Source organism: Equus asinus, chromosome 7 (assembly GCF_041296235.1).
Source record: "Equus asinus isolate D_3611 breed Donkey chromosome 7, EquAss-T2T_v2, whole genome shotgun sequence".
Taxonomy (NCBI): Eukaryota; Metazoa; Chordata; class Mammalia; order Perissodactyla; family Equidae; genus Equus; species Equus asinus.
In genome coordinates, this window is record NC_091796.1 from 86,422,595 (window position 1) to 86,445,162 (window position 22,568).

Sequence of the window (22,568 nt, forward strand, 5' to 3'; positions counted from 1 at the left end):
CTTTCTTTTGTGGTGAATCTCTTTCTCCCTCAAAAGTGCCTTCCTCCCCTCATTTGCCTTGCAACAAATTTTCCTTTACAGTATCTTTGCTGGAAGTTCTTTCCCTTTGAAAACAGAAACACCTAGCTGATAGCTCGCAACTCTCCACTGGTTTGATGGCAGCCTAGGGACCGAAGAACAAGTCTGTTCTCTAAGTGCCTCTGAGGAGCTAACTTTAGGGTGCTGCAAGACAAGTATCTGCTCAGAAAATTCTCATGCGTGTGACAGTTTTCAAGGCAGGAAGGGGAGAGAATTCCTGGGGGTTTCCCCTCTGCACGCTGGAGGAATGAAGAAACATATTAAGCCAAAGCTATAAGTCAGGCTGAGGATGACAGTTTCTGGTGGAGTGGGACGGGAATTCCATCTCAGGTTGAGAGCTGTTCCTGAATGGCTGTCACACCCAACTTGTTTGTTTCTCAGCTATTAATAGAAACTATCAAAGTGGGGATGGGTGACTTACCCAAGGATCTCTCCCAAAATGCCTTACCTCACGGCTTGAAATTCCCTTATTAGAGATCTATTCACAATACCGTGGGATCAAACATACATGCATGAATCTCTTTACAGCACCCTTGCCAAGGGCCATTCAGTAAACACTTGTAGAGCCAGGCACTGGGCTGGTTGCTATAAATACGAGGAAAAGTAAGTCATATCCTCTAATGCCCAGGAGTATACTATCTGAATGGTAATGTCCATCCTAAGAATAATGAGACCAGGAGCTGACATAGATAGTGCTTACTCCACACCGAGCACTGTTCTATGTGCTCCTCATGCACATAGTCATTGCCTTCTCACAATAACTCTGTGAGACTCTTATCCTTACTTTACAGGTGAGGAAACTGGGACACTGGGTCATTAAATGTCTTGCCTAAAGTCACAGAGCTAATATGTACCAGACACCATGAGAGCAGAGGGAAAAGAGGTGTGGTCAGGGATGTTCATTGACCTGAACATCTCTGCTGGTTGTGGTCTCACCCTCTCCCTGAATGGCCCATTGCCCTTCCTTTGAATTAAACGTCGAACTCTCCCTCTTATCAAATTTAGCTATTCTTGTGAAGGGACAAAAGTCCTTGACATCTTGCTATGAATTCAGCATTCAAAAATTTGACGCCTGATATGGGAAAAGGCAATGCCTGAGGAGGCAGAGGGCATTCAGGATGATTTGAACTTGCATCTTGATTTTCCCAGAGCCAGTTCTGGTCAAGAGGATAGAAGGCGTAGTCACTAAAATGGTACTCAGATGGAGGGAGACTGTAGGAAAGTAGACATCAGTCTACTATTTCCACTAGACATTGTGACCTTGAGACCTTTTTTACTTGTGATACTCTCTCAGGACCATTTGGATTGTAAGTGACTGGAAATCCAACTGGGAATTTTAGTGGAGTCTAAGGAGAAAGTCTAGGGGTTGTTCTGGATTGAAGTACAGCTTGATGCAGAGTCTCATGTGATGTTGCCGGGTTTCATGTTCTCATCTTTCTCACCTCATGATCACAGGATTAATGCAGCAGCTCCAAACCTCACTCTGCTTACCTTCTGTCTGGGGGAGGTGGGGTGATGTAAGAGCTCCTTTCCTGAATAATCAGAAAAGGAATCCTGGGCTTTTCTTTTATTGACCCTACTGTTGTCTGCTTATTCCTGGAGCCATCACTGTGCCCAGGAAAGGAAGTTATACCGATTAGCTTAGGCCAGTTGGTATAAGGATGGAATGAGAGTGGGGAACCAGTGGGTCCCCCAGGAAATTCAGTTTACCATGGAGAATGCTGATGACATCCTTCTCTGGAAACTTCTCAAGTGATGACTTACATCACTGCTCCTTCAGACAGTATTTTCTCTCCAGGGCTAGTGGCATCCACAAGACCCACACCTCCTGATTCTCCTTCTTACCAATCAATATGTGTACTCTATTCCCAGCAGTGTGCCAAAGTGGCTCAGTGGCATGAAGAATAGGAAGGAATGACTAAATAAACAATAAGGCATGAACTGACTTTTTCAATGGCCCTGTAGTTCCTTCACTCCTGAGTCAGGGTTCTTATTCAGAGCAGAGGGACCCAGAACATCTTCAGTCCTACAGATGGTGTTGGTTGGGTATCTGCATATGGGGAGATATGTGGGTGGGAGCAGCTGATGTCAGGAGGGCTGAGTTGGAACATTGGATTCCAATCAAGAGAAAAGTCTTGAGGCTTCAGTTGATGAGGAGAGATCTCCTTAACCGAAAGATGTGAAATTCTGGCAGCCTCTCTTTAAGGATGATGAAAAAGAGGCCTAATCCTGAAATGATCAAAACTCCACTGGCCAGTCTTGAGGGATACTACATGGGGGCTACCGGAAGTGAAGTCAGGGACTCCTGCTGTGAGTTCTTCTGGTCAGTGATTTCCTTCCCCTGGAAAGGTAGCTGGGTAGAGAAAGCTTACACTACTTGCCTGTGTGACTTTGGATAATTCACTTAATCTTGTCCATTCTAGATATCCTAATCTGTAAAAAGGGATAATAGAAATATCTACTTCATGAATAAATTGTAAAAATTAAATGAAATATTGTTATGAAAAAACTAGCACAAGCTCAGTTCATGGTAGCCAATTTAATCAATATCAGTTTCAGCTTTTTTCTCCCTGCCTGTAAGCTCTAGTCTAGATACTCAGCAACTTGGAGAGTTTTCTCTCAACTCAACACATGATGTCATGACACTAAGCATGTCAATAATGAGTTGCTGAAATTAACTTGTCATTAATGCTTTTTTTTTAATTTAATGTTTTTTGAGCAGTTGTACCAGACTACAGAAAAATGCAAGTGTTTTGGTTAAGTGGTCCCCTCCCTTGCTGCAGCACAGTCACTAGATCAGAGCCACATATGTTGGAATCTCTGCTCTGCCCCTGACAAGCCATATCATCTTGGGAAGTGAATTAAATCTTTAAAGTCAGGATCTTGATCAGTAAAATGAAGCTAATAATGCTTGCCCACAAAGTTACTGAGTATATGAGACCATTCATGTGAAGCCTGGCCCTGTTGTGGTTCTGTACTTTGTTAGTCCTCACTGTGGGGTTCTATAATTTAAAATGTCACTTCCATGCATGGCAGTCCCTGGAAGGGTATAGGCCTGGAGTTCTTCATCTGGTGTTGGGGGAACGCCCTATATTGGCCATACCTATATATGTAAAATCAAAGTCTATCAGAGCAGTGGCTTCTAGGGTTCCCCTGTCCAAGCATGGGGCCAGGGGTGGCTGCTAGGTTGTTTTACCCAAGGGATGACCCTGATTTCATGCTTCTGTGATTTACTTATGGAAGAGATGACCACATTGGTTGAGAGGTTGGATTTCAAGTGTCCTTTTCCATCTCTGAGATTCTGTGTGCCTACAATTTCGCTTCCATTAGGTAGAGGTGTAGTTGCTGGTGGTGTGGCCTTAAGCGAGTTACTTAAGCCCTTTATTCCTCAATTTCTTAATTTTAGGATGGGGCTAATTCCAATCCCCACATCCTAGGATGGAGTGAGATTTAAATGGAAAATATATGTAACTGTTAAGCGTAATGTGGTAGGATATTAGAGCTGCTCACAGATATCCAGTTTTCTTCTCATTTGGGATATAGTAGGGTGACGCTTCCTGGCTCCCTTGTTGTTGGGTGGGGCCATGTGACTAAGTCCAGCCAATGAGTTGTGGGCCAAAATGAGGTCTGTAACTTCTGGGTCAGAGCATTTAATTGCTGATACGTGACTTTTGGCACAGTCACCATAACATTCAGGGTGGTGGCTACTCAGTATGCCTGACCTCCTTACTCCTGGCCAACATATAATGGATGTGGAGTATGAGAAAGAATAACTTTTGGTTTGTTGGGTCACTGAGACTTTGGAAGTGTTTTTGCTGTCGCATAACTAGCCTATGCTGATGGATACACACAGCGTTTTACTTGGGTACCTGCTATGTGCCAGGAACATGTTGATTCACACTTTACAATGATACTCTGAAAGATATACATTATTATACTCGTATTTAGACAGGAAAAATAAGATCAGAAATGTTAAGTAATTTGCCCAAGGTCACCCAGCTCTTAAGTGGTGGAGTGAGGATTTAAATCCACATTGTCTGACTTCAGACCTTGTATTTTTTTTTTTTTAAGGAAGATTAGCCCTGAGTTAACATCCACCTCCAATCCTCCTCTTTTTGCTGAGGAAGATTGGTCCTGAGCTAATGTCTGTGCCCATCTTCCTCCATTTTACATGTGGGACACTTGCCACAGCATGGCTTGATAAGCTGTGTGTAGGTCCACCCCTGGGATCCGAACCGGCCAACCCTGGGCCACCAAAGCGGAGTGGGCAAACTTAATCGCTACGCCTCTGGGCCAGCCCCAAGACCTTGTATTCTTAACCACTATTCTGCAGACTACTTAGACCAAGCCCGTTATTTCCTGGTATGATCAGCCAGTATTAACTCTGCCTTCCCTTTCTCTTGAACTGCATTCCCTGTAGTTTTGTTTGGAAATGATTCCCTCTGTTGGCTGTTACTTCTCAGAGTGATGGTGAGGTTGGGAAATCAGCAGAGTGGCCTGCTGTGGTTATCTGACTCTCAAGTTGTCACAGGAAGTCTCATCTTCTTTGCTTTGCTTGACTACTTTTTGATTTTTAACCCATTCTTTAAACCAAAATCTTTGATACGGGGAGAAGAATTCTCTTAAGAATATAGAAGGCGTTTTCTTTTTCCTGCCTTTGCTTGAAGACATCAAAATGATTATCATGAGTCAGGCTCTAGAAGCAGAGCCTGTGATGGGGATTTTCGTGTTTGTGACTTATTGAGGGTGTGCTCCTGGGAGAAACCTGTAAGGACGTGAGTGAGGGGAAGAAGCTAAGCAAAGATGTGGTATAGCTGAAGCCTAGCCTCAGCCTGATCCTGTGGGGGAAGCTATAGAGTATGATTTGCACCACATAGCTTGTTCTGCATTGAGACAAGGGGACTGAGCTTTTATTACCCTGAATCAGTTGACCTTGGATCTACCCTCTTAGGCATCTCCAGGTGAGGTGGTTCCCATTGGCTAAATACAATCCTCCAGAGAAGGATGCGGGTGTGAGCCAGTTAGCAGCCAACACCTGCAGCAGTTGGGGGGATGGGTGCACCTGCCAGGGAAAGGAGTCTGGGAGATGCACCACTAGCATCTGCTACAGTGTTTGAGGTCAGTGGCTCATGCTTTTCAGATTTGTATTTTTCTAGGAGTGATTGGGTCAAGCTAAGGGGAGGCAGCGAAGTGTGTAACACAGTTTTGGAATGTGACCTCAGCACATGCTTTTGGTTGACATCCAAGTGTTGTGTGTGTGACTGTGAGGGCAGGGTGGGCATGGAGCTCTATCCTAACCTCTGGACTTTGAACTTTTACATTTTGCCTGGTCACCTGGAAAACTTCTCTCTTCACTTTCTACCTTTTTAAAGGGCAAGGTGGCTGCCAGAAATGTTTTGGCGATTCTGGGGGTGTTTTCTTTCCTAGTGAAATAGGAAGCTTCAACCTGGTATGCCCTGAGTCAGCAACTCAGCCTAATAACGTTAATAGTAACACCAACCCCAACACAGTTTATCAAGTGCCTACTATGTGACAGGGGCTTTAGTTGTATTACTGTTTGGTCTAATCCTCCCCATGACCCTGCAAGATGGGAATCATAGGATGATTTTACGGTCCAGAACAATAAATATCAGGGAAGGGCAGCAGTTTGTCCAAGGACACACTATTAAAACAGTTTGCATAAAAGTAGTAAAGAAAGCAAATCACACCATCAAAGAATGGAAGGTTCGGAGAAAATGATGAAAACCACGTGATCACCAAAAAGTAGAAATATCCTACTGTACGATAGGGAAGTCCCACTCTTTTGATTAATGTCAAAATCTTGCTGTGTTGAGTGTGGAGAAGGAGAGCAAGGCAAGGCTTACATGCTGGAGATGGGATTTGGTTCCAGTGCTGTCTGACTCTAAAGCTGAGACATCTTTGCAACACTGTTTTAATAAACATGTGATTTTAAAATGTCTACCCACTTAGTTCTGAATCATGAATTCCAGATGGAAGAATGGTTAAACACCCAGGCCTTAGAGATGGACAGACTGGAGTACTGGCTCTATGACCTCTCTAAGCCTCAGTTTTCCATTTGTCAAATGGGGATAATAATACTTAGCTTGCATGCCTGTTATGTGGGTAAATGACATCGTGTATGTAAAATGTCCGTCATGTAAAAAACACCCCGTCTACACCTGTTTTTATAATATATCCATGAGGAGATTTCAGTCTAGTTGGGGAGAAAAGAGTTTCAGTCCTCTATTGTTTAATAATAAGCTTCTACAAAATTTGCTGGCTTAAAACAATGATTTATTATTTCTCATGGTTTTATGGGTTGACTGGGTGAGCCACCCAGTTGTGTTTCACATAATGTCAGCCTCGTCACTCGTGGTTGCATTTAGCTGGGAGCTTAGATGAGCTCCAACAAGGACTATCCAAGAAGGCGATGGTCCTCCTTCACATGCCTTGTATCACTCAGTAGACTAGGCTGAGCTGCTTATTTGGTGACTGGATTCCAAGAGCCCCAGAGTAGAAGCATCCCTGCCTTTTTAAGGCTTAGGTCTAGAGTTGGCACACTGTCACTTCTATAGGTAAAGCAAGTCACATGGCCAATCCAGATTCAAGGGGTAGGGAATCAGACTCCAACTCTTATTGGGCAGAATGGCATGTGTGTACTGGAGGGGAGGAATAATTGGCAGCTGTGTTAGTCAGGGTTCTCCAGAAAGGCAGAACCAGTAGGATATATACAGATATATATAAAAGGAGATTTCTTGGCTCACACAGTTAGGAAAAAACCAAGAAGCCCCACAATCTGCCATGTGCAAGCTGGAGAACCAGGAAAGCTGCTGGCATGATTCAGTCTGAGTCTAAAGCCCTGAGAAGTGGGGGTGAGGAAGGGTCGGATGGGGTGGGGCTGATGGTGTAAGTCCCAACCTGAGTCTGAACACCCTAGAACAGGTGTTGGAGGGCAGGAGAAGATGGCTCTCAGCTCAAGCAGAGAGGGTGACTTCACGCTTTCATGGCGTTTTCTGGCATTCAGGCCCTGGATGGAGTGAATGAGGCCCACCCACATGGGTGAGGGCGGTTCTCTTTACTCAGTCTGCTGAATCAAATGCTAATCTTTTCCGGAAGCACCCTCATAAACACACCCAGAAATGATGTTTTACCAGCTCTCTGGGCATCCCTTAGCCCAGTCAAGTGGACAATAAAATTAACCATCACAGCAGCCGTATTTGGAGACTGTCTCTCATGGATGCATTCATTCTAGACCTTACTGTTCTGACAGAGTGCTTCATTTGGGCTACAGATATTTGCTATGAAGGCTGATACTCTGTAGAGTGGGTTAGTGTTTTTAGAGATGACATCACCAAGGACTTGGTGTGTCAACTGGACTCTGAATGAAGGATGGGGTTGCTATGGAAGGAAAAGAAGAGGGTCTATCTACTGTTTTGATTTTTCACCCACATGAACCAGGACAAACTTTGTATGAGTTGGGGAGGGAAAGTGGGGACCCTGATTTTAACTGTCAAATTGATCTAGAGTTGTCAGGTGGGATAACTTAACCCTCAAATGAGGGTGATTTATCCCGTGTATTGTAATCAGATAGTTGTCTAAGTCGCTCCCCATGAGCTCTGGTAAATCATTTTTAGTACGTATTGAAAGTGACAATATTGTATTTTATCACCGAATTGCCATCTTACAGTAATAACTAATGCATGCCATCGACTTTGGCTCCAGTGCTGAATTACACTCACTTGGAGGTGCATAGATCCAGACGGGAGCTGTCACTTCCATTTGCTTCTCCACGGCCAGGACCAAGAGGCTCGTAGGAAAACTATGCTGTTGCAGCCTTTGCAGATTAGCCCATTCAGAGACACCTGTGGTCTTGCAAAATGTGAAACTTTTCTTCTGTGGGGTTTGGGTCAGTGTGAACTAGGATGGGTGTAGTAATTCTATTAGGTGAATGATAAGTGCTTTGATGACTAAAGGCAAGGATCTTAAACAGAGGAAAAAGGATGGTTAGGAGTCAGGCTCAAATGATCTCTTACCTGGGTTTCTGCTACAGACTTGTAGTTGGTCTTACCACCAGCCACTTCAAAACCATCCTTCCCAGGAGCCCCGAGCGTGATTTTCCTGGGAGGCAAAGACCACCATGCCAGCCCCTTGCTTGAAACCGTCATGTCCTACCATTGCCTGTGGGATGTTGTCCATGTTTCTTAGCTTAGCCTACAAGGCTTTCCATGGTCTTCCTCCTGCCCACCTATCCAGCCTCATCTTGCTCTGCTCCCCATCTTGAACTTTCTGCTCTACACACACAAACCATGTTCTGCTTCTCCACACCGTTGTTTATGTCTTCTTTTCTGCTTGGAATGTGTTCTCTCAGCTGCCCCAAACTGACCCACTTTGCCTAACCAACCCCCCAGTCGAAGATGTACTGCAAACATCCCCCACTGGAAGCATTCACAAGTGCTCTCAGGCTGTGCCCATGATGCCTGGGCTTCTCACTCCCTTCATTGTTTCACTTGTCACATTGCATTACCATTACTTATTTATGCCTCTACCTCTGCCACTAGACAGACTATGAGCTCCTTGAAGGCAGGAACTCATTTTAATAATGTTGGTATCCCAACCAACCAGCACAGGACTGACTGGCCCAGAGGAAATGCTCAATGAATATTTGTGGAATTAATGGATTTGTGAAAATACCTCTTTGGATTGCCACAGAAACATGTAAACAGTGGAGAATGAGAATTTTCACCCTGAATCTGAGTTTCCCTTTAGCTAAGGGGTTTCCTGTTTTGATGTTACATATCTGGATTAGAATTAGTATGAGTACTCACTGTGAAGGTGAAATTTATATGGCTCTGGGACAAAAGCCTGGGCAAGGAGGGCACAGAGATATATTAGTCTAGTAGGGCTTGCAGGTGTTTCTACATTTAGCATTAGGTGCAAAATTAAGCAAGTCTTCACACCTGTGAATTTGTATTTTCCGGAGGCCTTCTTGTGTTAGAAATAATCTTGGATGATCATTTCATTCATGTTGCTGGATTTGGGGATATCAAATCTCACCGAGGGTCTCAAACCATTTGCCTTCAGTTCCCTGTATCCCATCCTGCCCTTAGAAATAAGGAATCTGAGAATAAGTTCCAGAGCTAGTAGGAGAAGGGAGAATGCATTCCCACTTTTCTAGCCAAAGTGCAGAAGGTCCTTGGAGGGAAGTGGAAGATGTCTGAGCCTAGGAAGTGGATCTCCCCTTTCATACTGCGATCTGTAGGCAGATTGGGCAAGGAACTCCATGCAGCCTTGGAGACAGATGTCAGTGTGTGTCTTACAAGGAAACAAGATAGGTGCAGGAGAAACAAGGTGGTAGGGGTCTTCAAAAAGAAGGCTTCTTCTACATCCTTTTCTTCCAGGTGCACATCTTATGAAAGTAATTCTGGTAGTAATGATAATAGTGCTGTTACTACTACTAAAAATGATTTATATATATTGAAAGTTTTCTACATGCTAGGCACCATGCCAAGCTTTTTGCTTGGCTTACTTGATTTCAGCTCACAAGTTTATGAGGCAGATAAATTTCGTTTCCATGCTACAGATGAGGCACAGAGTGACAAAGAAACTTGCCCAAGGTTGCGTAGCTAATAAATGGAGGAGCTGGGATTAGAACTCAGGCTGTCTAACACAGCGCTATAGTCCTAACCTTAGCACTATATTACTTTCCAAATAATAGTAATAATAATAACACGTGCAGCTAATGTTTATTGGATGCCAAGTCTGTGCTGGACACATTGCCAAGCTCTTTACATGGAGATCCTCATTTACTCTTCAGCAAAACCTTTGGGGGTAGGTTATTTCTATTATCTTCATTTCAAAGATGAAGTAACGGAGACTTAGAGAGAGAATCAGTAACATGTCCAAGGTCACACAGCTAGTTCATGATGGAGTCTGGATTCATTCTCAGACTATCCCCTGAGACTCCAGTCCCATTTTTTATTTTGGATCAGAAAGTGTTCTCTGCCCCATCAATCCAGGTCTCCCTTTCAGTAGTCAGTTCTCATCTCCTACCTGAGGATAGGACACAAGGAGAATTTCTCTCTTCTTCAGAGGCAAAGGCCATATGGCAATGAAGAGAATGGTGGATTCTGTTGGGGAGTGTGGGCTCCAAAAAACTACAAAAAAACCCACAAAACTACAGTAGTTGTAAAGAACAATTAAGAGAGTTTATCAGAGGGGGCAGTTCTAGAGATTGGGTGAATGGGAAGCTGTTTCCTTCCACTGTGCTTGAATTTGGAACACCAAGTCATGACACTGACCTGCATTAGGGACTTCATATTAGTAACCAAGGGAAGCTAACCTTTCTGTAGGCCTTTAGCCCCATTCATAGTCAGAACTTGTGTGTGTGTGTGCGTGTGTGTGTGTGTGTTTGCGTGTGTGTGTATTTGTATATATATGTACACATAACACACATAAAGTTCTGACTACTAGTGGTACCAATACACAGTTTTTTGTGGGTAGGAGGGGTACCTGTTGTGTGCAGAGTGCTCAACTTATACTTTTGGGCAAGGGAGATTAAAAAAAGAGGTGAAGTAGTGCCATTTGCCCTAAGCTGACCTGGAAGTCTAATCTGAGAGATAAGGCAAATGAGTATGTAGACAATATTTTTATAGATTAGCTTGGTTAATTAGTGGATTTTCAAACTTTTTGAAATTACAAAACCTACAAATATTTTTAAAAAATTATAAAACCTTTATGAAACAGCAAAATTCTCATAATCTTTATACAGGAAAGGTAACAGAGCAAAGTTTATATCAGTTTGCAACTAATGATTCATGTCTTTACATGTGAGTGTGACTTTTGAAATATTATAAATAAAGTTAAGAGGATTTTGTTGTGAGGGATGCAATAAAATTCATCTCCCCTTTTCATCATTTCTTTATCTGGGTCACCACAAAACTAATGTGATCATTGTCCAGCTCCAGGCAAAACACTTACACAGCTCACCTTGTGGTACTGTCATTTGTTGCACTTGGGAACAAATGTGCAGCTTCAGGGTGAGGATGGCAGAATAATATGTAGGCAAAGGAAGAGCTAGGAACTAGGTTAAGAATGGACATTCTCACCTAAAAACCGTGGATTCCAAGATTACACATAAGGTTCACCTCAATTTAAGGAATGCCCCATGGATCTGAAAAGTGATAATTGAAACATCCTGGACTGGCTAGAAGAGCATTGACAGCCTAAGTGCTGAGGACCCCAGGCCACGGTTTCAGCTTTTGTGTGATCTAGTGACCCTGACTTTGTTCCACTGCTGTAGGCAGAACCTCTAGGTCTTGGCTCAGGACGTTCCCAGTGGGGTCTCAAAAGTAGATCCTGGTGATGGAGATTTGGGGCATCAGGAGAGAGCACCCTTTACCTCTGTGGGTCAAAGACTCACTGTGTGTGGCTGATGATGAGAGGTGGAAAGGAGACCACAGCAAGGGGCCCCGGGGCTCCCACCTTTAGACATTTCCCTTAGGAAATGTGATCATGTTTTTAGATGCTAGAGAATTAGTACTGCATCATTCAAAAGAGTGACCAGTTAAAAACACCCTACTGGCCCAACAAGAAGGACATGAATAGTTAATTTATGATGTCTAATATTTGGAACATTAGAAATATTTTTCAGCTATTAAAAACCAAGCTTTTTGGGATTTTTGGGTGAGGAAGATTTACTCTCAGCTAACATCTGTGTCAGTCCTCCTCTACTTTGTATGTGGGGTGCCTCCACAGCATGACTGATGAGTGGAGTAGGTCCATGCCCAGGATCTGAACCTGCAAACCTGGGCGGCCAAAGTGGAGTGGGCAGAACTGTAACCACTTGGCCACCGGACCAGCTCCAAAACCATATTTTTGAGGAGTATTTGATAACATGGATTTAGTTAGATAAGTATAGATACATTTCGGTATAAAATTGATAAAATTTCAGAATATTTCGTTCTATGTAGTATGATCTTGGTTTTTAAAACTATCTATATCCATCCCTAGAAAAATTCTCTAAAGAAACATACAATTTCCAGTGCTTGTCTCTGGGTATCAGATGATTTTAATTTTCTTATTTGAACCTTTCTTGCCAAGTTTTTTCCTACTGTCACATATTAACTTTCCAACCATAAAACAGCAACAAACACCAGAGGTTTCTACAGTGGCACGTTCATCCCATGTGGAATTGCAATGGGGACAGGACAGAGGGGCTTGGTCTTGGATGCTCTATTTGTTAGTTGGCTCATAGAGGGTAAACCTTAGTTTCTGAATCTGGAGTAAACCAGAGGCTTTGCCATCCTTATTAGAGGTTGGGGGGAGTGACTCATGCTGTCCAAAAACCAAGGTCTGTAGACAAGGCTATTGCTCTGCCTGCCCTCCTTCCTCTTCCTCTGGGTTACCTCTGGGCATTCCTCCAGGGCTTGGCTCACCTGGTGCTTTCCCAGGTGATCTTCTCTGCACTGGGGGTCCAAGTCACCCTTTCAAATGTCCTTGTAGCACTTCAGAACTCTTATCATTGCTGCAGTTTTATATCTATTCTTGAGGTTATTAGATGAATGTGTGGTACCAACTCTGAATTGGGTGTTTTGTCATTTTCGACTGTCTCCTGTTGGGTTACTGGCATATGGTCATCTCTCACAAATGTTTGTTAAATTAATAAATCAATTCTTTAATGCAAAGATTTTGAATCAGCTGTTGGGGAGACAGATCTAATATGTTGAGGTGGATTGGAGGGATGATAGTGTTAATCCAGAGGAAGCTTCCTAGCAGAGTCACTATGTCATTTTTTTTTTTTCTGGGAAAGAGTATGTGATTCAACATACCAGAGAGCTAAGACTTTGCATTCTATTGGGGGCCAATCAATCAGGAAATTAATCACCACCTATTTATCAGTGCAGACCATGTGCCCAGCACAGTGCTAGAGGCACTGAGACTTTTGGGAAGCAGCTTTGCCTCTTTTCTTCAGTTCGTGAAATAGGGTTATTGAGGCTTGAAGAAGTCAGGAGGAGGGTAGGGCCAGGGGTAGGAGCAGGGGTGGGTAAACTGATCAATGATTGTAATGACCAGAAAAGGGCTGTGAAAAGCCAAAGCCATCTGAGCTCCAGCATTTTCACTGTGGGGTCCAACATCCTGAAACCCAGAGTTAATCTTCCTCATGAAAGATGTAGATAGGAAAATTCCTCTGATAATTATTGCAAAGGTGTCATCTTTAAAACAAACAAGAATCACAAGATGCCTACCCGAACTTTGGAGCATGAGATGAAAAAAGCAAACTATTCCCACGGGGAATAATGGTGGAGTTAGCGGCTCCAAATTGTGTTGGTTAGCAGATTTCTGCCTTTTAGGGGTGGGGATAGGGGTGGAGGTGGGGGCGGGGAGGTTTGGTCTAGCTTAATTAGTATTTCCCTTTAGAAATGTGACAAAATAGCTACCTTGAAATATTGCTTTCTAAAAATGAAAAAGGAGAATTCCTCCTCAGTCACATTTATATGGAAACCAAGGACGGGAAAGAAGAAAGACACAGACTTTTAGGGGAAAGAATATATGGGCCATAGATACATTTAGATGCCAAAACTCACTGCTTGTCTTTTTTCTTGTCCTGGAAACTGTGTTAGAAGTTCACATTTTGGGGTGGAACAAATCAGCCCACACTCATACCCTACTAGGAGCTCTTTATAACCCTACCCCCACTCCAAACACACACACACACACACACACACACACACACATTGTTTGGAAAGTTTGAGCAAAGTTGTCTTTGGAATGACGGGGCCCCATTAGTGTAGAATTTGTAATAATCTGGTCCTTGGGTGGGCTAGACTTTGTCCCCATAATGGAGGTAGGGACTTGGGGGCAGAGGAGAAGTTTGTTAATTAAGACTAAAGGCCGACAAACTGTTTGCAAGCCTGGCAGCCTCGTTACAGCTGATTCTTGTCTCCTGGTGCAGACGTTTATAGGTTTGCCCAGACCTCTTGCTTGCTCCCTGCCTCCACATAGCCATTTTCTGTGCTAGACAGCAATAAGTCTGCATTTATTCTCAAATGTCCTTTAATGCCCACTTCATTAGAGCCGTCCAGTTAGAGCCTGTTAGCAAGGTTTTACTGTATTATTGTTGGAGAAAAAGGAGTGCTATCAATGAGAGGAAGACTTTCTGCTAAGGAAATCTTTTCCCCCTAGGGGCATGAAGACATGAACAAGATATGCAAAAACTTCAGGCTAGGGAGCCGGGGCATCCTAAGTGAATTCCAGGAAAGGTGATTAATAGTCTAGGTTCAAGAGAAAAATGCATCCCCCAGGGTCTCTGGAACAGAACTAAAGGCCCCTCTTTGGACGAGGGGATCCTGTGCTGCAATGTTGGGGCCAGAACTTTCTTCTCCCACATTTTATCTCCTGCATTTTTGTTACCATCTAGTTGTTTTGCTACCATGTTGTCATTGCATCTGTCCTGCAGGGGGCACTCTCAAGGAAAGTCTATCTAGATGTCTCCTTTCCTTGTCAGTCTTCATGTCTGTCTGTTCTGAATTTGGGTGCAGTGTCTACTCTTGGACGCTGGGACTTTCCCCTTTATATCTCCAGTGTGAATGCTCTTCAGCAATGGGGTCTGTGCACCTCTCTTCATTTTTGTGTGCCCCAAAGGGAATCAGGAAGTTCCTGGGCAGACTGTCAGAACATAGTTCCCGTTGTCCTCCCACTGTGGGTTTTGATCCTTTCTTTCAGTAACCAGTTTAGTTTAATTATTTATGCAAGGACATTCATAGTACAAGAGGAAATGTCCTATAGGGCATTTATCAAGGAATCAGTGTTCGTAATCTGAGACATTGCCAGAGCAAAAGCAAAGTATCTGGGCTGATGATTCAGGTATTACCTTTGGGGAGAAGCAGGATGAGACATCTAGAGCTGGTGTGGTTTGAATCACCGTGGTTGACTCAATAGATGAGCCTAGCATCTGTGGGAGGCAAAGAGGCTGTGTGCTGTCCCAACAACACAGTGAGGTGCTTGCTGCTGTTATCGTCATTTGCAATGGGGAAACTGAGGCACAGAGCAATAAACTGCCCTACCCAAACTTTCTAAAGTAGGAAGTGGAATAGAGTCTAGATTTGGAAAAAGGCACTCTAATGCCATAGCTGTGTTTTTAACACTCTGAAATCCTGTCATGTACAAGCTGGTCCCTTGGTTGTTCATTGTCTCTTGTCCCTGGCTTATCTGATCATCCCCAGCCTCCTAGAGCTGTTTCTACTGATGGGCTTGAATGGCACACAGGCGTTTATCAGGAGTCTTATCCTGATGATTTGGTGGCACTGGAAGAGGATGTCTTTAGCAAAGAGACCCAGTATCTAATGTGCCTAGGATGAGCCAGCCTGCTTCTGCCACTTCCTACATCTTTGACTCAGCCAAGCTACTTAATTTTTGACAGTCTCAGTTGTCTGATTTGTAGGATAACAGTACCTTCTACCTCATACTGTGTCGTGGGAATTGAAGAGAAGGAGGAATACACAGAAAGTACTTAGTAAACAGTTAAGAGTTTTAGAAATGTCTTTAAATTTCAGCAGAGGCCCTTTGGCTCTTACAGTATGGCCTGGAAATGCCAGTTACCCTGGGGCAGTGTTTCGCAAACTGTAGTATCCACAGGGATGACCTGGGGGGAGGTGTTAAAAGTGCACCTTCCTAGATTCCACCCCAATGATTCAGGTTGGAACAGGAGATGCTGATGCGAAGGTCCAGAGACCACCACAGAGAAACACTGTCTCAGAGGCCAGCAGAGCCCCAATCCACCCCTTGCTTAGACCCTCTACATTCTTTCAGTCTCTTCTTACTCTGAGAGGCAAGCGTTAGAAACATTTTCAGCAGTGCAATCTCCTAAATACTTTATAAGGTCAACAAGTAATAATTTCATTATTATAGAAACAGCCCGCAGAATAGGATATTTTCTCTCCCTTCCCATTTCCCATCTTGGCTCCCTGCCCCTCCTCCTTCACTGAGCGTCTATTTGCACACAGTTCGTGGCAGTTTTGAACTTCGGGGCTCCTGTCTGGCTCGTTATTCATTTAGCTAAGGAACTGCAGCACCTAATTAATAGGAAATTAGCTGTGAATGTAACATTTGGCCTGTCGTCAAGGCCCAAGAAGTTATAAATATACACCATATGAGTGGCCTGGGCACCTGATTCCTGGCAGCTCCAGAAATGGCACTTCCTGTGTGTTCCAGGAAGTGAAGTCATAGGTCAAGTGCAGCTGGGAGCCCGAGGCGGTGGGGGGAGGATCACTCGCCCTGAGGACCAAGGAGACCATCCTGGGGAACACAAGGGCTCATTCCCCAAAAAGCACATTTACTTTCCTCAAGTTAAATGTCTCTTCAAAGGCCAGGCCAGAGAGGAAGGAAAAAGGAAATTGGAACAGGCACGGGAGAGGAGCTGGAGGAGGGCTGTAGGGTCCCTCTCTTACTGGATGTCTCAAGCACTGTTCCCCCAAAGACATTGCAGTTCTGCTGTTGTTCTAGACACTTCCATTTGGCTTCGTCCAGAGGCATGTGAGTCCCAGCTTCATGCAATACCCAGGTAGTAGGGACTCTGTTGAGGCCATGCCCCTGGCAGCCACAGGTTGCAGACCATGGAACTGAGGCCCAGAGGGGTTAAACATCTCGTCTAACCAGCGAGGGGCAGAGTTGGGATTTGAAACACAATTTTCTACACCCCAAGTCTGATGCTTTTTGTGGGACCTCAGAGCTGCTTAACTACTTCAGAAAGTCAGCCTGGGAGGAGAAAACTGTTTTTAAAAGCCCCAATGAGGAAAGCATTGAGGGAGGGGGAGGGCAAAAGGGTCAAGGGCAAGGTAAGGGCCCCTCTAGGGGTATTGTCGGAGTTGGAAGGAAATGCCCCCAGGAAGGAGGGAGCATCACCCGGAGATCAGAGCTGGAGCTGTTTTGTCTAGATTCACCTACTTTAAGTTATCCCACTTTTCTTTTTTTTCAGCTTCCCTGGCAGGGAAATAGGAATTGAGCAACCTGTCTTTTCCCTCGTGAGAGCTAAAACTTTGGTGATAAAAGGACCTCTTCAAATTCTAAGTCTGTTTGTTAGGAGCCAAACCTTGGGAGATGAGAGAAGGGAGATGCTCCATTCCTTGGCAGAGCAGGCGGGGCCAGGAGGAAAAGCCGGTCTGACTACATTAGGGAACAGAAAGCCCAGAGTAAGTGCAATATTTTGCCAGCTTTCAGAGATCGATGGAAGCCTCTTTAACACAGGCTTCTACCTGAGAGTGATATAATGAATCTGGCATTTATCTGTCTCTGGAAGGAGGCTTCTGAAAGATGGGAAAAATATAAAATAAATTGCATCTTTGGGTAGATCCCAGAAGGAGCTGCTTTCAAGGAGGGAAATAACTCATCGATGATGTCACAGAGCAGAAGATACTTAGGAAGGCTGCATGTTGCTTAGGCTGAGGGAGGTCAGGGTCTGCCCACAGAAGGCACGTGTGCCTCCAGCCTTGCTCAGAGAAGGGAGTTAGAAATCAGAGCCCAGGCTGAGAACACAGGTATCGCTTCTGCCCTAAAACCGAAAGATAATACATCTTCCTCTTCCCGCCTCTATCCACTAGCCAGGGGCATTCCCTGACCCTTTACTGAGGAAAGGATGGGTCCCTTTTGGTTTCTTGTCCTCTGGAAGATGCTACCATTTTTTTACCATCCCACTTCATGCTTTGGAGTCATTTTGGAAAGAGTTCAGTTCCAATATTGTGTCCTCCACTTACGGGTTTGGACATGTTTCCTTATCTCTATATGCCCTCAGTTTCTTATTTTGTTAAAAATATGGAGAAATATCTATTTCACAGGGTTTTTAAGAGGATGAAATGAGATAATAGTCAAAACAACTAATTTAGCATGTGACACACAGTTGAATCTTAAGAACAATTGTTGCCATTATGGTAATGTAAATAAGAGAGTCAAGAATAACATTTGGTACTTGGTAGTCACTCAATAATCAGTTTCTTTTCTCTTTTTCAAGGTCTTATCAGCAATAATAGCACTAGGAAAGGATGTTGGATATTTTGTCTTCCTCATCAACTTTCACCCTCCCCCAACCAATCCTAAGCCACAACTGAGGCCAAAGCCAACCTCAACCCTATGCCCAGATCTGTCTCCAACCCTAACCCTAACCCTGTGTCAAACTGTTACCCCAGCTCTATTCCCAATGCTATTTCAACTATGTTAGTCAAGGTTCTCCAGAGAAACAGAACTAATACGCTATATATATAGAAAGAGACTTGTTATAAGGAATTGGCTCATGCGATTATGGAGGCTGGCAAGTCCCAAGATCTGCAGGGTGAGCTGGCAAGCTGGAGATTAGGAGAGCCGGTGGTGTGGTTGCAGTCTGAGTTTGAAGGCCTGAGATCCAGGAGAGCCGGTGGTGTGGTTGCAGTCTGAGTTTGAAGGCCTGAGATCCAGGAGAGCTGGTGAATTAGTTGTAGTCTAAAAGTTGGCAGACTTGATAAACAGGAAAAGCCGATGTTTCAGTTAGAATCTGAAGACAGGAAAAAAGCCAATGTTCTAGTTCAAAGGCCATCAGTCAGGAAGGATTCTCTCTTACATGAGGGAGGGTCAGCCTTTTGGTTCTAATTAGGCCTTCAACTGATAGAATGAGGCCCATCTATGTTAGAGAGGGTAATTTGCTTAATTCAGTCTGTTGATTTAAACATTAATCTCATTCATAATCACCCTCACAGAGATACCCAGAATAAGTTTTGGCCAAATATCTAGATACTATATGACCCAGTCAAGCTGACACATAAAATTAAACATTACACCAATCTTATCCCTAACCCTATTCCCAACCCTTCCTCCAAGCCTGAGGCCAAACCCAACTCTACCCTAATAACTACTATTAAATATTGCTAGGCACCTTAGTGCCTCAGTTTTCTTCTTTGTAGTAGGGATACAAATCCTATACTAGCTGCTCAAACTTGCTAGTCAGTGTGATGAATTCACACCATAGAGAAACTCAGCTTGATAACGTATCTCTGGAATATGGAATTGAAGGGAAAAAGAGATCATAAAATAGATTCTTACTCAGATAGTAACCCAATATGATTAGTATCTGCCTTTGGCATGAGGAGCTGCTCAGACACACAGAGAGACTTCCATGTGTTTGTGCTGACTCCTGCCCCATTCTCTTGGCTAAACTCTGTTTGAATAGGGTCTGTGTGAAGTTGGCATGGCCAGGGATACAGGCATGGGCACAATGCTCCAGAGATGTCTTACTGTGAAGAATATAGGTTTGTAGACCAATGTGAGATGAAAAATATGTTGTCAGTGTTTCCACTCACATAGGCCACTTCAATTTCTGCCAGTCTTCTCTCAGATTTATCCCACATGATGAAAAAGGAGGCTTCCTGGTTTCTAGAAAGATTCCTATAGAATCAAAGAGTGTTAGAACTGAAAGGGATGGTCATCTAGCCCAGTAGTTCTCAACTCTAAGAGCACTGATGCCTAGATCTCAGCCTACACCAATTGATCCATCTTTGGGGATGAATCCTGGGCATTGGAATTTTTTAGAAGTATGCTTCTAGCACTACTATTGCCAAGTGGTTCTACCAATCTAGCCCAAACCCTTCATTGTACAGATGGAAAAAGTGAGACTCGAAGCTAAGTGACTTTCATAAAATCAGATATCTAGGGGCAAAGCCAGCACCCAAAGTCTCGTGACTCCTAGTCCAGTGCTCCTGTCAGAACACCATACCATTGCTCATCTTGTTTCCTCAGATTTATAGCCAAAGAACAATAGGACCATCCAGGACCCATCTTGAGACCCTCATGGTGAGTGGTATTCCAGTTCAGCCCATGTGCAACTCTTCCTGCCACATCAGCTTAAAGGCTTTCGTTCCTCTGCACTGGGTAGCTCTCATTCAGAGGGGTAGATGTGCCACGTGGCAGAAACAATCCTCTACTAACCCATTTGGAACAATAAAGAAATAAATCCTAATCCACCAACCTTGACCAGACAGCTGAAGGTTGTGCTCACTTGGCACTGACCTTGTAAAGATGGATGGCAACTTTGGGGAGTCGATTTTGTTGTTGATGTTGTTTTTTGTCCTTCTGGGCACTTAGAGTTCATGTTCACCAAGGAGAGTTCTGGGAATTGTAGGTCCGATGCTATTAACATCTGCTTCATCCCCCTGCCTTTGTGTTCAACTCTCTTCTAATTTTTAAAAGGTTTTTAGATTTTTAGTGAACTTATACTAAATGAATTGTTATTTTGAAATAGGTAACTGGAATCTACCGTACATCCTGGTTTGACATATTTAGAAAATATCAAAGCCTCTGAAACAGATCAGCAAGGCAGCATGTGCATTTCCCCTGGGTCGTGGTTCATCTCTATTACCCAGAGGGTGCAAAGGGGATTCTGCATTCATTTAGTCATTCATTCAAATAATGTTTATAGATTCCCCCTAGGTCCAGGGAATTTGAGTGGAACTAAGAAAACATTAAGGTGAATCGGACTCCACATCTGACCTCAAGAAGTTTAACTCTAAAGGGCAGGGAAGATGAGTACCCTCAAAAACCCATACCATAAGCAATGTGTTCCTTAAAGGAATTACAACAGATGTTTAGGGATGCGTAAGATTACTTCTAGTTGAGGGGTAGGGGAAGGTTCCATTGAGATGTGGCACTTTAGCTGAGCCTTGGAAAACTGAGGGAATTTAGACAGAAATAGTATAAATCACATGGTCAAGGGAACAGCATGAACAAAGAGAGGCAAAGGGGTGGAAAAGGATGTATATGGGGCATGTTTGTTTTTACTATGGTAGGCAAGGGGGAACCATCTGAAAAATTTTAGACCTCTTAAGAGTTGAAATGGGCTTTAGAGATTAACTGGTCTACTTTTTTATACTTTAGAAAATAATAATAATAGCAGCAACATTTGAGCTTACTTTTCATTGCATGCTTTCTGTAGGCAGTTAGTGAGCTACATGCTCTATATGGATTTTCTCCTTTACGTGGATTTACACTGTTTCTTCACAATATCTCTTGGAGAGAAGTGTTATTATTATGCCCACTTTACAGGTGAAGAAACTAAGGCTCAGAGGTCAGTAAGCCCTTGAGAGGAGGAGCTGGGATTTGAACCCAAGGCTATATTCTTTGCACTGCCAGGATTCTACTGTGGGTGTCCAGAGAGTGGTGGTGCCCTTATGGCGGAGGAAGAGATGATGCAATCACCTTGGATGTTGAGTTTGAGGCATTTATGAGACCTCCCGGAGGAGAGGTGAGTTTGGAGCTTGGGGAAGAAGCAATATGAAAGAAAAGGAGTTTGTTTCTGGAAGTCGCATCCTCACGTTGGCATATTCAGAACACCAGTCAAGTTGACTTGCCCCGTGGAATTTCCAGATGGGAATTCTAGCAGCTTATCTGCAAGGCTGCTCCTTAGCGTGAGTACGGTTTGCCAGACCCATCTTCAAAAGCTGCACTCAGGGTTTTCTTTTTTTGACATGTCTCGGCTCCTCTTTCCTCCATGTGTGCTCGCAGTGCTGTCTCTGTTTTTCTGAAGGGACTTTGCAACTTGCTGTCCCATTACTGGCTGCCAAGATTTGCCTTTGACAAGTATCAAGCTGTTCAGCATTGGGTGGAATGAGCGCTCCTGACCCTGTGACCCCGATAGTGAAAAAACCCTCAGTTGTTGGGGAAGCTGAAGCCTGTGTGTGGAGAAGGAAATAGTTTCTTTCCAGCAGGCGGGAAGACCAGAGGGAAGCAGGGAGCTTTGGTACCCTGGGAGAGCTCTGGTACCTCGGGTTAAAGAGAGTTCAGTGAAACGCTTACTACCTACAAGTCCCTTGTCATTTCCTGACTTCCACTAGTAGTGCTGTAATTGTTGGAACCAGGAATGTCTGACCAGTGGGGAAACTGAGGCAGGAAGGAGTGGAGAAGACTTAGTCAAGGCTTTGCAGTCTTTGGCTAGGAGCTCAGAATTCACATTATCCTGTAAGAAAAACCCTCAGGGAAGGGATTGGAGGGTTGGAGTCTGAATTAGTCTTCTATTCTTCCTGAATAAATTACCACAATTGTAGTGGCTTAAAGCAACACCCATTGACTAACTCGCAGTTCTGTAGGTCAGAAGCGAATGCAGGTTTGGACAGGTCCTCTGCTTAGGGTCACACTGGCTGAAATCAAGGTGTTGACTAGATGGACTCTCCTCCCACATTCCAGGAAGAACCTTCTTCCAGCCTCATGCCCAGTTTTGGCCATATTTAGTTCCTCGAAGTTGTAGGATTTATATCCCCATTCCTTTGCTTGCTATCAGCCTAGGGCCACTCTCAGCAACTAAAGGCTGTCTGCCTTCCTCATCCTGAGGCCTACTCCATCTTCAAGGCCAGTGATAGAGCATCAAATTCTACCTTCACTTTAAATCTCTGATTTCCTCTTTGTTACCAGCTGGAGAAAACTCTCTGCTTATAAAAGGCTCATGTGATTAGATTGGGCCTATCTGGCTAATTTCCTTTTGC

General features: G+C 43.9%; 1 protein-coding gene across 21 annotated transcripts in view; it reads left to right on the top strand.

Annotated features, from left to right (window-relative positions):
- NRXN3 (neurexin 3) overlaps positions 1-22,568 on the top strand; it is a 1,439,541-nt gene that overhangs the window by 156,576 nt on the left and 1,260,397 nt on the right. The gene's annotated exons all lie outside the window — the stretch shown is intronic.